The following is a 14318-nucleotide window of genomic DNA, read 5'->3' as shown; positions in this document are numbered from 1 at the left end:
CATGGTGGAGTTTCATTTGTTTTATTGCCCAAATTGTAAGGTTCCAATTTCTCAGTATAATGCTAAACAGCTTGCTGGCATTCTTCTCTAAAGAGGGTTTTACAAATTCAATGAATTTTAGAGTTGGAAAAAAATTCACCAAATCAGTTCATTTTTTATTTAAATGAACTGAGTCCAGAGAGGTTCCATGTTTAGCAAGAGCTGTGGGCTCACAGACCATGGATGAAGGAGGTACTCCTTCCTGAGTTTATGGTTGTGGCCACATTTCTTAAAACCAGGGTCTTAGTTTCCTCAACTATATATAAAGTGAAGACTACAGTATCGACACTTTTAGAATAATTGAGGAGGATTCTACAATTAAAAAAAAATATGCAGCAGAGTGCCTTACAGATGGTAAAATGGCCAATAAATAACAATAATTGTTAGTTTTGCTATTTTATCCATAGGTCCTGGCAATTACATAACAAATATTTACTAGTGAGAAGTAATAGTGGTTTTTATTAATTATTTTTACTGCCCATGATAGCAGAAGTCATTTATTCAAGAATTAAAGGTAAAGTACCAATGGCCTAAATAAATCCTCATTTCTTTTTCCAAGAATTTGCATTTAAATCATCAAAAGAAGATTCCCTTTCATAATCATAGGTGGAGTAGCATTAGCCAAGAATTTTGCAGGAGAAAAGAGCCACAATTTCTACTGAATGGTATTTGGTTTGCACCATTGTTATGCATAAAATCAAGAAGTAAGCATTTTTCTTACAGCTCAGAGCAAACTCACTGAAAGACTGCATGGCACAAATGAGGAACTATTGCAGCTTCTTGAGTTAAACTAACATCTTTTGTATACAAATGTCAATCTTTTGTGGAGTAATATTGTAGCAACTAGCTGCAAATACTGTATAAGTAAAGCAATGAAATGCATAAAGGGAAAATGTTGCAAGGGTTTCTCCTTGGGTTGGTTTTCTCTTTTTATTTTGTCCTCCCTGATCCTTTAAAGTAGTGCCACCCAAACAATGATGTGCATATGAATCACTGGGGGCTCATATTAAAAAGTCATCAAAGGCAGGAGCTCTGCAGGATGCCTGCCATGTGACACCAGTGTGCAGGTCAAAGGACTTCTTGGCTAGAGTGAGACAGCATTGGACTTGATTACATTGATGAGTACTTTGCACAAGGTGGATGTTTACAAGGCAAAGCCCTCCAGGAAACACAAAAGAGGACACCTGTGCCAAGACCTAGCTGAAGTTTGAGAGCAAACTTGTGTGATGCAAACCTGGCCAGGGAAACTTGTACAGCTCAGGACCCTACTGGGCTTCTCAAGCCACACACCAGATGATGACCACATCTGACAAGGCTTCTATCTTTCCAGAGAAGCTGGGGTTTTAATTCTTTAGCTCCTTATATCAAGAAACTGGCAGTGGGGATTCTGCCCACCCACAGGAATCATTTGGATTCCAGATCACTAGAGGCAGTAAAAGATGATTTAGAAGACTGCTATGCATTATATTTTTCACAGTTTAAAATGATCCAAACCTTTTGGAAACTCTTCATACAGAGTTTGGGAACCTTTATGCATCTGGAGTTATTTTTAAATGAAAGACTTTTAAAAAGATTAAAATCTTGAGGTTTTTCTGTATATCTTGACAATTTTATTTCTCCCCATTTTAAAACTGTTTTGCTGACACTCACACTGAAGTTTGCTGCTTTACTCTCTACCTTATAAGGGCTGTCCAGACTGTTCCTTCAAAGTCACTGAGGCACCACCTGTGCTTGGTCACTAGAATATCAGCTAGGTTAAAAGACTGAATCCTGTAACACTACATTTTCAGTGCTCATTGTTATCTCTCTAGAGCAGAGATAAAAGAGATAAGGAGGCAAAAATGAATTATGTTTTTATATATAAGTTCCCCTAGGATTGAAGAAACTCAAAAGATTTGCCTCAAATTCAACTAAATTACTCCATATCACAGTAATTTCATTCAAATACTAAATGTTTTGTAATTTTTATAAAGAAGAAAGTGAAAAATGGGGAAAGAGTGGAAGAAAGGAGGGAAGAGAGATAGGAAAAAAGAAAAGAAGGAAGGAGAAAGGAAGGGAGGAAGGAAAAGTGGGTGGGTAGAGAGAAAGTTTATCCCATTTCTGGGATGTATTCAACCCTTTTGTTTTATTTGAAGTGAATAATTGGGAAGTTTGAGTGAGTAAATAGAAAATGATAGTTGTTGTGGGTAAAAAAAAAATCTGTTCACTAGAAAATAAAACCAAGAGGCACAACAGAACCTGAGTAGAGGGCAAGAAATCCAACAAGCTACTGAAGCTCCCTGTGTAGAAAGATAAAGGTAAATGCCAGTTACTTTTTTCCAGAGCCTTTGTTTGCCTTTCTACCTCTCTCTCCCCTAGGTACCTGCTCACTGTCTACTGCAGATTGTCCTGGACCTATGGGCAATTTTATTTTTCAAAGCTCTATGCTTTTTACTTCTAGCTTCTCATCTTTGGGAAACAGGTGGAGTATAAATAATCATTCACATTTGAGAGATGAAGAAAACAGGGCACAGCCACCTTCGATCATTTGCTATCAGCCACAAAGCACAGAGTCTAAGAGCACAGTCACTCTCCTCATTGGCTCCAGTGCTGATCCTACTCACCTTCCAACTCCATCAACACCTGGCACAAGCAAAGTTCTCAGATCTCCAAGACCACAGGATGCCAGGTGTCTGAGGATTACACCTCTGTCCCCAGCTTCCCCAGCCTATGCTCTAGGACTTCTCATACCTCTTGCAACTAGCACCTGGGTGTAAGGAGCCTGTGAGGCAAAGATGCCTCCTCCTAATCAGACTCCACTTCCTACATCCTCAGCAGCAGGAACCAGGATGGAAGAGGCCCCATGCCTGCCTGCACTGTTTGTTATTTCTCTACCAAGTTGGCAAGGATGGAAGTTGTTGATTTACAATGAGAAGCAGCATGCTTCTTCAAATATTAATATTAATAACAACAACACCCAAACACATGAAAAGCCCTTTTCATCTTCAAAGCACTTTACAGACATTAACTCATTAACTCCATTCAGCTCCATTCAGGAACACCAGGTAAGTAAGAATCTAACAGGAAGAGTGCCCCTAGCAGCCCTCCCTGCATAATCCAAGCCTACTGAAGCAATAGAGCTTCTCTAATTAAAAAAACAAGAGGAGGTGCAGCAATCCAGAACCACAGCTGATGGACCAGTTAAATGTCAGTAATTTTAAAAATCAAATGGAGTTGTCAGAGTTACCATTTTAGGATCTGTATTTCCCGCCGTTTAACAAAGATGTTTTTTCAGTTGAATGGCAGTGGTATGAAGCAGGAAGAAAAAAGTGACCTTGAGATGTAAGAGCGAGAGCAACAGAGAATGAGCAAAGCCTGCAATCAAATGCCTTGATTTCAGTAACCTAGGATCTACTGCACAGTTTACCCACAGAAAATGCAACTTGGAAAGGCAGCAATAGAAACATCTTTAATAGTAGATGAGAAACCACACACAGAGTGGGATTGCCAGATACAACCGGGGAATGGAAAGGAATAGCCATTCAAGTCTCCTGCCTCTCCAGAGCAGGTTCCCTGGACCCCAGCCTTCCAGTGCAGGAAAGATGCCCCCCACTCCCTCCATGACCTTGACTGGGAGACATTCCTCCAGCCCACCTGCATACTCTACAGTGCAACTACCATCCAAAGGATTGGCAAACCCTTGCAGAAGTGGAAGTTGCAAGATAGCAAAAAACACCCAACAGGCTATCTTCCCTCGTGAGATTGAAACCTGTGGCAATTTCCTGTCTATAAAAGCAATTCATTAAGATGCTAAAAAGAAAGAAAAAAAGGAAAAGACTAGACCCACCAGGACTGAAAGAGAAAAAAAGAAAGAAACCTCTATGTTGTGTTGAACTACAGTTTTATTTCTTTGGGAGTGTTCCAATCTGCAAGGAAAATTCAGTCTGTGACAAGGCGTCCCAGAGTATCTAAAACGCACATGACTTCGCTTTTGAAAAGGAGTGAGATAGTCTGGATGTCTGACTATCCTAACAAAGTTAGGCAGCATGTTTGAAAAACAGTATGAAGCAGTTGAATGGATGAATGTAAAAGGAAGGAAGAGAGACCTGGTTGTATCCTGAAAGTTTCCACTATTCTATCTTTTAATTTCACAGAATGGAAAGGAAAAGGAAAATGGAATAAAAAGTTTGAAGCAGAAACTCACACTTTGCCAGAGAGAGGGAGTGAAGAACAGTTACCCAGGAAGCTCGGCTCCAGGTCTGTGCTCTCTTTTCCAACTACCTGCGGGAGTGCTCCGCTGTGCAGCTGAAGAGGATGCGAAGACCATAATGTTTCTAATAGCGCTGCCTCCTTAAGTGAGGGGTGTGGTCAAGCCCGGGAAAGCTGGAAAAAGGGCGGTCTTCAGCCAGCCCCTGGCACGGCACCCAGTCGGAGATCATTAAGATAGAGGCTGTGGTCTAGAGGGAAAGAAGAGGGTATCTGGCTGTGGCCACACCAAATCACACCTTATTTTTTATCTGTCAAATTATGCTTCAACTAGATATAATTCAGCCCTGAGGAGAAATGAGTAGGGAGATGAGCAAAAGGGAGCTAGCCTTGTGGGATAACACTGTCTTATCACTTGCTGATACAGTGGTTTCCTCTCTGCTGAATATGTGAATATTCATGGCCCACCTTGCTTGGCTCTCTCCACGGATCCCTGTTAGCCCAGGCCAGGGCTCCGGAGGGACAGGAGGGAAAGGCTGCTGCAAAATCAGTTCAGGAGCCTGTCAGCCAGCAGGGTGTCTGCCACCCTCTCAGTTGCTCAGACTTCTTGTTTCTATTATCCTGATCTAAAACACCGTATTTCCTAAGGAACAGAAAATAATTACAGTTGTGAATCAGTCATGTGGAATAAATTGCTTGAAATTCAACCTTCTGTAGTGCCCCCCTTGTGCAACACAAAATGTCCACATATGCAAACTAAGGTGGCTATGACTGATACAATTTTATGGGACCACCCTGCTATATGTGGTCCATCTTGGATCAAAAGATGGTTACACGGTGCATGACTATAGAAGAGAGCCGACCAAACAGGGACTTAGGATTTCTAAGAGGTAAAGCTAAATGCCCTCTTCACGTAAGTCTGATTTGAGTGATCTCCAAAATAGTTGAGTGTTCATTGCCCTGATTCATGATCCATGGTGTGGGAATAAAAGGGCAGAAATATTCGTATATGTCTCATTTGGAATAAATATAAACAATGTGAAAGTCTTGCATTTATCCTAGGTACACAACATCTTTTATTTGCCTGCATTTTCAGAACAATGGTGAGAATATTACGATGTGATCTCATTTCTATGAGTGATTTTATTATGAAAAATTTTTTGAAAAGTCAGTATTTACTTAGTTTAAGATATTTATTCTCAGATTCAATTTATTTTGAGCAACAGGTGAAAGATAAAGTTTGTCATGGTTGGGTCCATTTCCTTTTTAATGAAGACACAGATGCTTAACTTTGAAATTCCATAAAAATCTACTGCATGCCATTTGGAGCAATTGTCATTATCCTTCATTGTTTATGGCTATATGACCCTATAATTAAAACAACGTTTCATTGCTGAGGTTTTGGCTTTGCACACTAACATGGCTTGGAAGAAATGAAGGAGGAATGCTATTGGTTCAATTTAATTTATTAATGTATGTTCCAGGTGCTGTTCTAGGCATGAGAGATCTAACAATTTCACAGTATTGTTGGAAGACAGAAGTATATAAATCAACAATATCCATAGAATGCAATACATGTTGTGAGAGATGTCTGTAGAGCTAAGGAACCTTCTGCCTGTCTCCCACAGCCCAGCTAATTCCAGCAGCCTGCCCCTTCTAAATAGTGTGTGGTCAATTAATCACAAGTAATCACAATTGTATCCACTATGTTTGCAAGAGAATTGAAAGGAAGACAGAGAGACAAAAACTGTACCTTTTTCCCTTCTGAAGATATACAGTGTGATTATTGAGGGTTGCAGGAACTAGAGTTATCTACAATGAGTTCATATGGTCAGTAACCCTTAGGAATTTAGCTCCATCCTCTACTGTGTATTGTGTTGTGGAAGAGAATAAACTAAGAATCAAAATGATGCAAAATAACCCTCTGCTGCCACAAATTGCCTAGAGAATGCCCAGGAAAAACAGTAAGCTTTGTTATAAAAAGTATCTTCAGAAATATAGCGTTAGGTGCATATCCACAAGCAAAAGAATGAAATTTTGAACATCAAAGGGCACTATCAAGAAAATGAAAAAGAAGCTGACAGAATGAAAGGAAATATTTGCAAGAGGGGGTGAAGGGAGGGCAGGGGAATGGGGAAAAAAATAAGAACCAAGATACATCATGTAAAGGTACAAGATCTCAATGATGAATGTATCTGTATTGTATACCTAAATTGTACCAATAAACTTAATGGAAAAAAAAAAAGAAAGGAGATACTTGCAAATCACATATCTGACAAGGAATTAATATTCAAAAAATATAAAGAACTATAACTCAACAACTAACCCAATGAAAAACTGAGAAAGAACTTGAGTAGACATTTCTTCAAAAATATAGAAATGCTAACAAGCACATGAAAAGATGATCAACATCACTAATCATTAGGAAAATGTAAATCAAAACCAGAATGAGATAATACTTCACATATATTAGGATTCCTATTACCCAAAAAACAGAAAATTATGGCAAGGATGTGGAGAAACTGAACTCTAGTGCACCGCCAGTGAGAATGTAAAATGGTGCAAGCACTGTGAGAAGCAATTTGGTGGTTCCTTAAGGCAGTTAAGCATAAAACTACCATATGATCCAGAAATTCCTTTCCTAGACACATAGCCAAAGGATTGAAAACAGAAACTTAAACAGGTATTTGTACACTAATGTTCGAAGAATTATGATAGTCAAAAGGTAGAATCAACCTAAATGTCTATCCACAGATGAACATACTGGTGAAATACAGGATACACTCACAATGGAATATCATTCAACCTGAAAAAGAATGAGATTCTTACCGATGCTACAACATGGATGAATCTTGATACATTGCTTGATAAAATAAGCCAAACAAAAAAGAAGAATATTGTAAAATTCCACCTATTTGAGGTACCTGAATGGTGAAAATTATAGACTGAAAGTACAATAGAGTTCAACAGGAGATTGGAGGAGAGGGGAGTGAAGAGTTAGGGTTTAATAGAGAGTTTAATTTGGGGATAATGAAAAAGCTCTGGAGATGGATAGTGGTGATGGTTACTCACAAGTAAACACATTTAATGGCTCTGAACTATACATTTAAAAATGATTATGATAATAAATTTTACATAAAAAATACACTGTCCCAAAGGAAAAGTTAGGGTCAAGTAGGCCTTCCACAGAAGTCATGCTCTGGATATCCCAGAAGGATGTTATTGGGCAAGAGAAAATCATCCCTCCGGAGCAGAGGGTTTGACCACATCGGAAGGAGCACAGTTCTCTACACAGCCTTGGCCATGTCACCTGTCGAAGTGAGGATAACGACTCCAGCCCAACTTCACAGGGCTGTGCAGGTGACCACCCCTGGTAACTTGTCAACACTGAGTTGCACAAGTGGTGTCACTTTGTCTTCTCTGCATCCTGTGATGTTAAATCCTATGAGGAAGGACCTCAGTTGAGATCACCATCTATTTTAACATCCTCAAGAAAAATAATGAGCCCCAGTGACCTCAAGACATGCATACTTGTGGTCTCCATGTAAATGTGTTATGCAAAATAGGGTTGTTTGCTTCTGGGATGGAATATCCTCATAGACCAGCATAAATGGTAGTAGTCAATGAAGTTCAGACACAATTGAGATAGGGTTTATATGAGTTTCTAGGATAACTGCCCCAGCTATTTGCTCTTCTTACTTTCCAGAACCCTTTTCCTTTTCTCATCATAACAAGCTACATTGTAAGTCGTTGTCTCCTAAGAGTTAAAAAGGTGGTAAGCTTTGCAGGGGTCTTCACCCCTCCCCTCACTCCCACCAACCACCTAAAATGCAGAAGACCCTTTCACAACAACTTGTCAGGATTCGTTAAGCCACTCTTGTCACACTGCAAGTTAAGTTTGAAATGAAGAAGGGCATTTAATTTAATGAGAAACAAAACATTAGCTATTTATTGCACTTTATATATTATCTCACCTAGGTGAGAAATAAAATCTTCTGGTGCTTTAGAAGACTCCCTGTATCGATGGAAGCAGTAAGCAAGCTATCAACACAGTGGAGGCAAATCCCAGACATCATTAGAAGCACAGTTGTCACCAAATATTGAAGAGGCCCCAGAAGATAAGATGAAAGGAAAGCAAAAAGCAAGAACCTTGTCTGTTCACACTCCAGCTCTGGAACCTCTTATGCTGCACTTTGTAATGAATCGCTCTTCTTCCCATGATCAAAAGCCCAGCCGTGTCTTGAGCCACAGATGGAACTGCATGGCACACACACAAGTACTCACATCTGGCACCCAGGTGAGTGTCCTGCATGTGCCAGGTAGCTTATCTACGGAGAAGCCGGGTTTCTTGACACAGTCCTTCCAGGACCCACACTATCTTTCTGAATTTAACTTCTTCCTGCAATGCAAAATGGGTTAGGGATAGGGCCCCAATGCATCCTTGCAAAGTAGCTTGTATAAGGTTTGTCAGAGATGTTTGCTCATCCTGATTCTATTGGGGCTGCTCAGCATCCTTTGGATTCCACAGATTCAGAGTTCTGACAGAACGGATGACTATGAGATGGACCAGATGTGCAGCCTGTTATCATACACTCCATGGTACACAGCGGTGCCCTTTCCCCATGCCTGCCCTCCAGAGCTCCCCCATTCATTTCAGCACCTGGAGGCATCTACATCCCATCTCCCTAGTTCCAGTCCCCTCTTTCTCCTCTGTGTCTCCCAGAACAGGCCGGTTTCAGCTCCTGCACCTTTTCCCATAAGCAATCTCATTCCTGTGTTGCAGCAATGTGATTTAAATTCTCAGAGCTCCTTCTCTTGTCTTGTCTCCCCCACTAGAATGTGATTCAGAGAGATGAGGAGCTGTGTTTTTGACATTTACTTATCCATCAATATTCACCTAAAGTCCCTCCCCAGCATACTCACTTGAACATAAATGAACTGGATAAATATAAAAAGTCAAAGATGACAGCTGAAAATATACACAGCATGACACCATCTTTAAAATCTAAGAGCATATATCACCTAAGTGTTGAGGGTCATTTCTGGTGGCATGAGAGATAATTGTTTTATTTTTATGTTATGTTTGTGTTTTCTGATTTTCATATAGTATTATGTTTCATTTTTAATAAGAGCAAGAAGCAAACATTTATTTTATTTATTTATGTTATTTTATTGTTTTTGGAGACAAGGTCTTGCTGCACAGTTCAGGCTGGCCTTGAATTCACTACATAGTCCACCTTGCCACCATGGTGATCCTGCTGTCTCAACCTCCCAAGGGTTAGGATTACAGGTGTGCACCACTACAATGCCCTGTAAAAGTTTATTTTGAATGTATGACTTGATTGTCTTGATGATGATGACAGTATAGCCCAGGGTGATAGCATGCAGTCCCAGGTAAAATGTCCCAATTTAACCATTTCCTTCTATGTTATCATGGGCATTTTGTTTAATAGTTTTAGTTCTTGTTTTCCTTATATATAAATTGAGGATAATGACAGAGAAAATTGTGAGGGTCAAAGAAGTAGTGAGTGCTAAGTATTCAATCCAGTGCTCAGAGCAGAGTTTGCACACAGTAACTACTTGAGTAGTTTCTCACTGCACCCTGTGGCTCTTCTGAGGAGGAGAACCCAGGGACCATCTTTCTCCTGATGGGAATGCTTGTTCCCTAATCAATGAAGAAAACTGACGCAGTCCCAGTAATGTAATTAGGACTCACTTGCTAGGGAACGTGCCCTGCTGAGTCTCTGAGAGGACAGCTGCAGCTGTGTCTTGGTGACACACACCAAATAATGTTGACTGCATTCATTTTCTTTTCTGAAACCATCTGCTGATTACAGATTGAGCCCCGTCTAGGACTCGGGCCCTCCTGCCCAAGGTGAACACAATCAGCCAGCTCTTCAAGTTTCCCCGAGCACATTTTCTAGTCCCAATTCAGAAGGCACCCTGCTTCAATTGCAGGGACCCTGAGATCATTAATATATTCCCTGCCCTACACCAGATGAAGAGATCCTCAACTTGTCCCCCTTTGTGGGAGGCTGTAAGGGCTTCTGGATGCCTGTGATTTTTCCAAGGTGTTCAGAAAGCTGCTGCCTCAGCTCCAGGAACCCACTCTCTCTGTACCGTGAACATTTCCACTCATGCCCTATGTCTGGCTTAACTCAGTAGCTTCTGCTCAGACCACACATATTTCCCACATTACCAAGAATTCTAGAAACCATGAATTTGTGATCTGGGAAGAATTTTAGGGATTCCTGTAACCTTATCTTTCAAATAAGTATATTGAATCAGAGAAATAAATCTCCTGGTAAAGAAAAGTGGAGAAATAAATTTGTCACATCTCTTCAAAGCTAAATGGTTAGCCTACTTGTGGGAATCAGTGCCTGCTGCATAGTGGTTACTTGGAGTCAGTCTATAGCTCTATGTTTGGGGCTAGGGTAGCTATACTGAAGAAGCAAAATTCAGATTAGTTGACCTGTTAATGGAGGAACCTTCTCATTTCACACAAAATGTCTGGGGCTTCAGTGGACTGCTCAGATCCCAGGGGGCCAGGAAGAGGAAAGATCATCACAAAAAGATCATCCTGGATCTAGCTGTTTCAAAATGTGCCTTGGGTCAAGAGTTCAGTAACCACAGACATGCAACCATGGGTCCATTGAGAGATTTATAGAAAGCTGCCTTCATAGGTTGTTGATATACTCATTATATTGGCTTAAGGCTGATGAATGATTGGAAGTAGACTGGTTTGTTTTTGAGCCTCTTTAGAACATTATTTCAACCAAATGCCAGGTTTGCAGCTGACATCTTTATCCTGAAAACGTCTCTTTTTTCTTCAACTTAGCCAAGACTATCCCTGTGCTTAGGGACTCAGGGAGACAAGCTAAGAAGATCCAGATGTCTCAGACACTCATACATCTGGTTTCAACCTGAATCTTACCTCTTCAAGGTTTTCTCTGACCACTCCTATGCCCTTTCTCTCACTAGATTTTTTCCATTATATGTTTCATTTATGTACTACTTACTTTATGTAGGAAGAATTATATTGTGATTATTTATGCAATATTACTCTTCTTTGTTTATTGTGATACCATGAGGCAAAAAATAGATTAGCCTTTTTTAATATAATTGTTCTTGCAACACTTACAATTGTGCTTAATTCTAAAGTAAAGGCTAAATATATGATGAATGGATAAATGATTGGATGCATGGATAAATGAGTGGATGGCATGATGAAAGTGGGTAGATGGCTGGATGGAAGGATGGATGACTGAACAGATAGATGATGATGGATAAATGGCTTTTGGAATGTTGGATAGATACATTCTAATTTACCTAATAACTTCTTAACTCTTGCTTCTTTAATTTTTCATCCTTCTCTCACTGTTTCTACTGGTGTCACATAACATAATACCACATTCCAGTACCTATCTCTGTTCCCATTAGTATACTATTTTAGGATAAATTTTTTCTAATCAACAAAAATATAAACCTGTCAGGAGAATAATTTATCTTGTATGTAGCACAAAGTGAAGAGCTGACAATTAAACAGAAAACTCGGGCTATATAAACAGACAGAATGAGTCATCACCACAGATTTCTTTTTGTCTGTTATCTGGATAATTTGGTCTTCCTCTGGTGTGTTTTTCCCTGATTATTTGAGAACTTATCTCAATACATCCTTCACCTTACTTTTCCTGAAGGAAGAGTAAAATCAGAGCAATTTAAATGAGATTTCCAGACCAAATCTAGACTTTAGGGTTTGATTTCCCCCTTAGTTTGTTTTACATGAGTGTCAAGTCTAAAATTACCTGAAATATGTCACTCAATCTTATTAGCCACAGAACAATCCACACACTGTGCATGTGTATAGAAATGGGGTCCCAGTCCTGATGTGAGACATGCATAAGATATAGAAACATTTTGGTTGTAAAATCCAGTATTTTAACTTGCCCCAAACACAAAGCACCATTTGCCTTATTTTTTTAAAGGTCAGCTAAGGAAATCACATTAACTTGAACTCAACTTTGTACCAACCAGAAAGCATCTGGAATAGCCAGAGATGCCTGACCTTCTGGTCAGTGACAGGCTTGTGACTGGAGACAGTGTCGCTCATTATCTAATGGAACTGACCCCCTAATCAGGACTGTCTCTTCTATCGTGTCTTAGAGCTCATCCCTGGCCAAAGCAAAACATGATCCAGTCCAGCACTTTTTATCTTCTATTGGTGGCATTTCAAAAATGTACTTGGAAATTCTGGGTGTTTGGATAATAGAAACTTCTAAAGAAGGCCAAAAGAAAGAAAAAGAATAAAAGTAAAAAAAAGCACTGTTATGGGTGGTGGGAGGGGAAGGGGAAAGGAAAGAAGGGAAAGGAAAAATTATGAGAAAAGAAAAAAAAATGGAAAAGAAATCTACCTTAATAGGGAAGGGTGGAGGGGGTGAAGGGCGCACAGGTAATGGGGAAAAATATAAGAATCAAGATTCATCATGTACAGGTACAAGTAGCCAATGATAAATGTAAACGTACTGTATACCTAAAATGTACCAATAAAAAAATTTTTTTAGGGCCGGGGATTTAGCTCAGTGGTTCTGGCGCCTGCCGCGCAAGCACCAAGTCCTGAGTTCAATCCCTGGTACCAAAAAAAAGAACAACAACAACAACAAAAAATTTTTTTTAATAAAAGCACTGTTACTCCTTGCTTAAAATAGAGTTCAATCTTCTGACAGTCAGAGGTATAGAAGAATTGGTACCCTTGGAGATTATGATCAAAATTTAAGGGAGCTAGGGTGAAGAATTTATATTGAAATTATTTTCCCGCTTTAAAATAACTTTCCGAACTGAGACACAGAGAAGGTGAGGAATATGGTACTTAAGCCTAGATGAGTCTATCTCCAGAGACCTTGTCTCATCCATTAAACCTTATGCCTGGCAAAAAAAAAAGCAGACAAGGAAATGTCAGACTGTGTGGCAGAGGCAAAGCTCAGGATGGGGCAGGAACTTCATGTCCAAGAGTGTGCATGAGAGGTTCTTCGCATACATACATGGAGTTAAAAAAATCTTTACATGACTTATACTTTTTAAAAGCCTTCTTAAAAATTAAATAAAATAATTTTCCTAGACTGAAACTCAAGGACTTGAATTTGCTGATTAATGTTTTATGGTGCTGGGGATTAAGCCCAGGTCTTTGAGCATAGTAGGAAAGCACACTGCCACTGAGCTACTGCTCTAGCTCAAAGGATGCTAATCTTGTCTCTTTTTCTATAAAAATAATGTATATTAAAATTAATATGTATAAAAATTGGGTAAATATGAAAGAAGTCAAAACAAGCAAATTGAATGCATGTATCATCCCCCACATAGGCATAATCAGTGATAACTTTTCAATGACAATTTCTTTCCAGTCTTTTCTATGAAAATAAGTATTTTTATGTTACATAAAATTAAATAGATCATATTTCACATGGTATTTTAAGCTATTTTTTAGTTATAAATCTTAGTCTACTTGTAATGTCATTAATGTCTTCCACAGGATTAAAAAAAATAACTCCTTAGTGTTCTCATATGTATTCCTAAAAAGCCATAAATATAACATAGGAAAGAGCCTTCTTTTCCTATTGACTCTTCTAGTAAAGAGGAGAATCAGGAGACCTGGATTCAATTTTTCAGTGCCTACTTCTAACCAGTTGTGCATTTTGGGGCAATTCCCCTCCCCCTGAACTGGTTTTCTCATCTATGAAGTAAAGGATTACATAATTGATTTCTAGAAAGTCCAAAAAGGAAGACTTCTGAAACATAAATCATATCATGCAGTACCCAGCTGCTCAATTTTGTCTACCATGTATGTTCCAAATGAAAAGGATTTCCTCCTTCTCTTCGTCCTTTGATTTGTTTTTCTTTAATTTCACTGTTTCCTTTCTCCTGAAACAATGAAATGCAATGCCTTTTATCTGTTCATTGGAATCTGGCTGGTTGGCTTCTTCTACTCCGCACACTGGACACCAGCCTCCTACTGGAAGAGGTCTATTTTGAGCCCCAGGGACAGGCAGGTCCTTTTACATGTGCTCCTGCCTGGAGGCTCATCTGAACTTCCTGCCTCT

General features: G+C 39.4%; 1 protein-coding gene across 2 annotated transcripts in view; it reads right to left on the bottom strand.

Moving 5' to 3' along the window:
* The window catches only part of Ets1 (ETS proto-oncogene 1, transcription factor), a 124314-nt gene extending 119966 nt beyond the window's left edge, over window positions 1-4348 (bottom strand). The window contains exon 1 of one of the 2 annotated variants that reach the window (XM_013078832.3): window positions 4223-4348. The gene's annotated coding sequence lies outside the window, so the exon portion shown is untranslated. The remainder of the gene's footprint in view (window positions 1-4222) is intronic. The other variant, XM_004862604.4, reaches the window with a different exon arrangement.
* Window positions 4349-14318: the final 9970 nt, after the last annotated feature.

The sequence above is a fragment of the Heterocephalus glaber genome, unplaced genomic scaffold (assembly GCF_053883595.1).
Source record: "Heterocephalus glaber isolate CG9 unplaced genomic scaffold, H.glaber_assembly_v1.0 deba00001446, whole genome shotgun sequence".
In the NCBI taxonomy this organism is placed as follows: domain Eukaryota; kingdom Metazoa; phylum Chordata; class Mammalia; order Rodentia; family Bathyergidae; genus Heterocephalus; species Heterocephalus glaber.
Note: the sequence above shows the minus strand (reverse complement) of the source record. Positions and strands in the feature narration are given on the sequence as shown.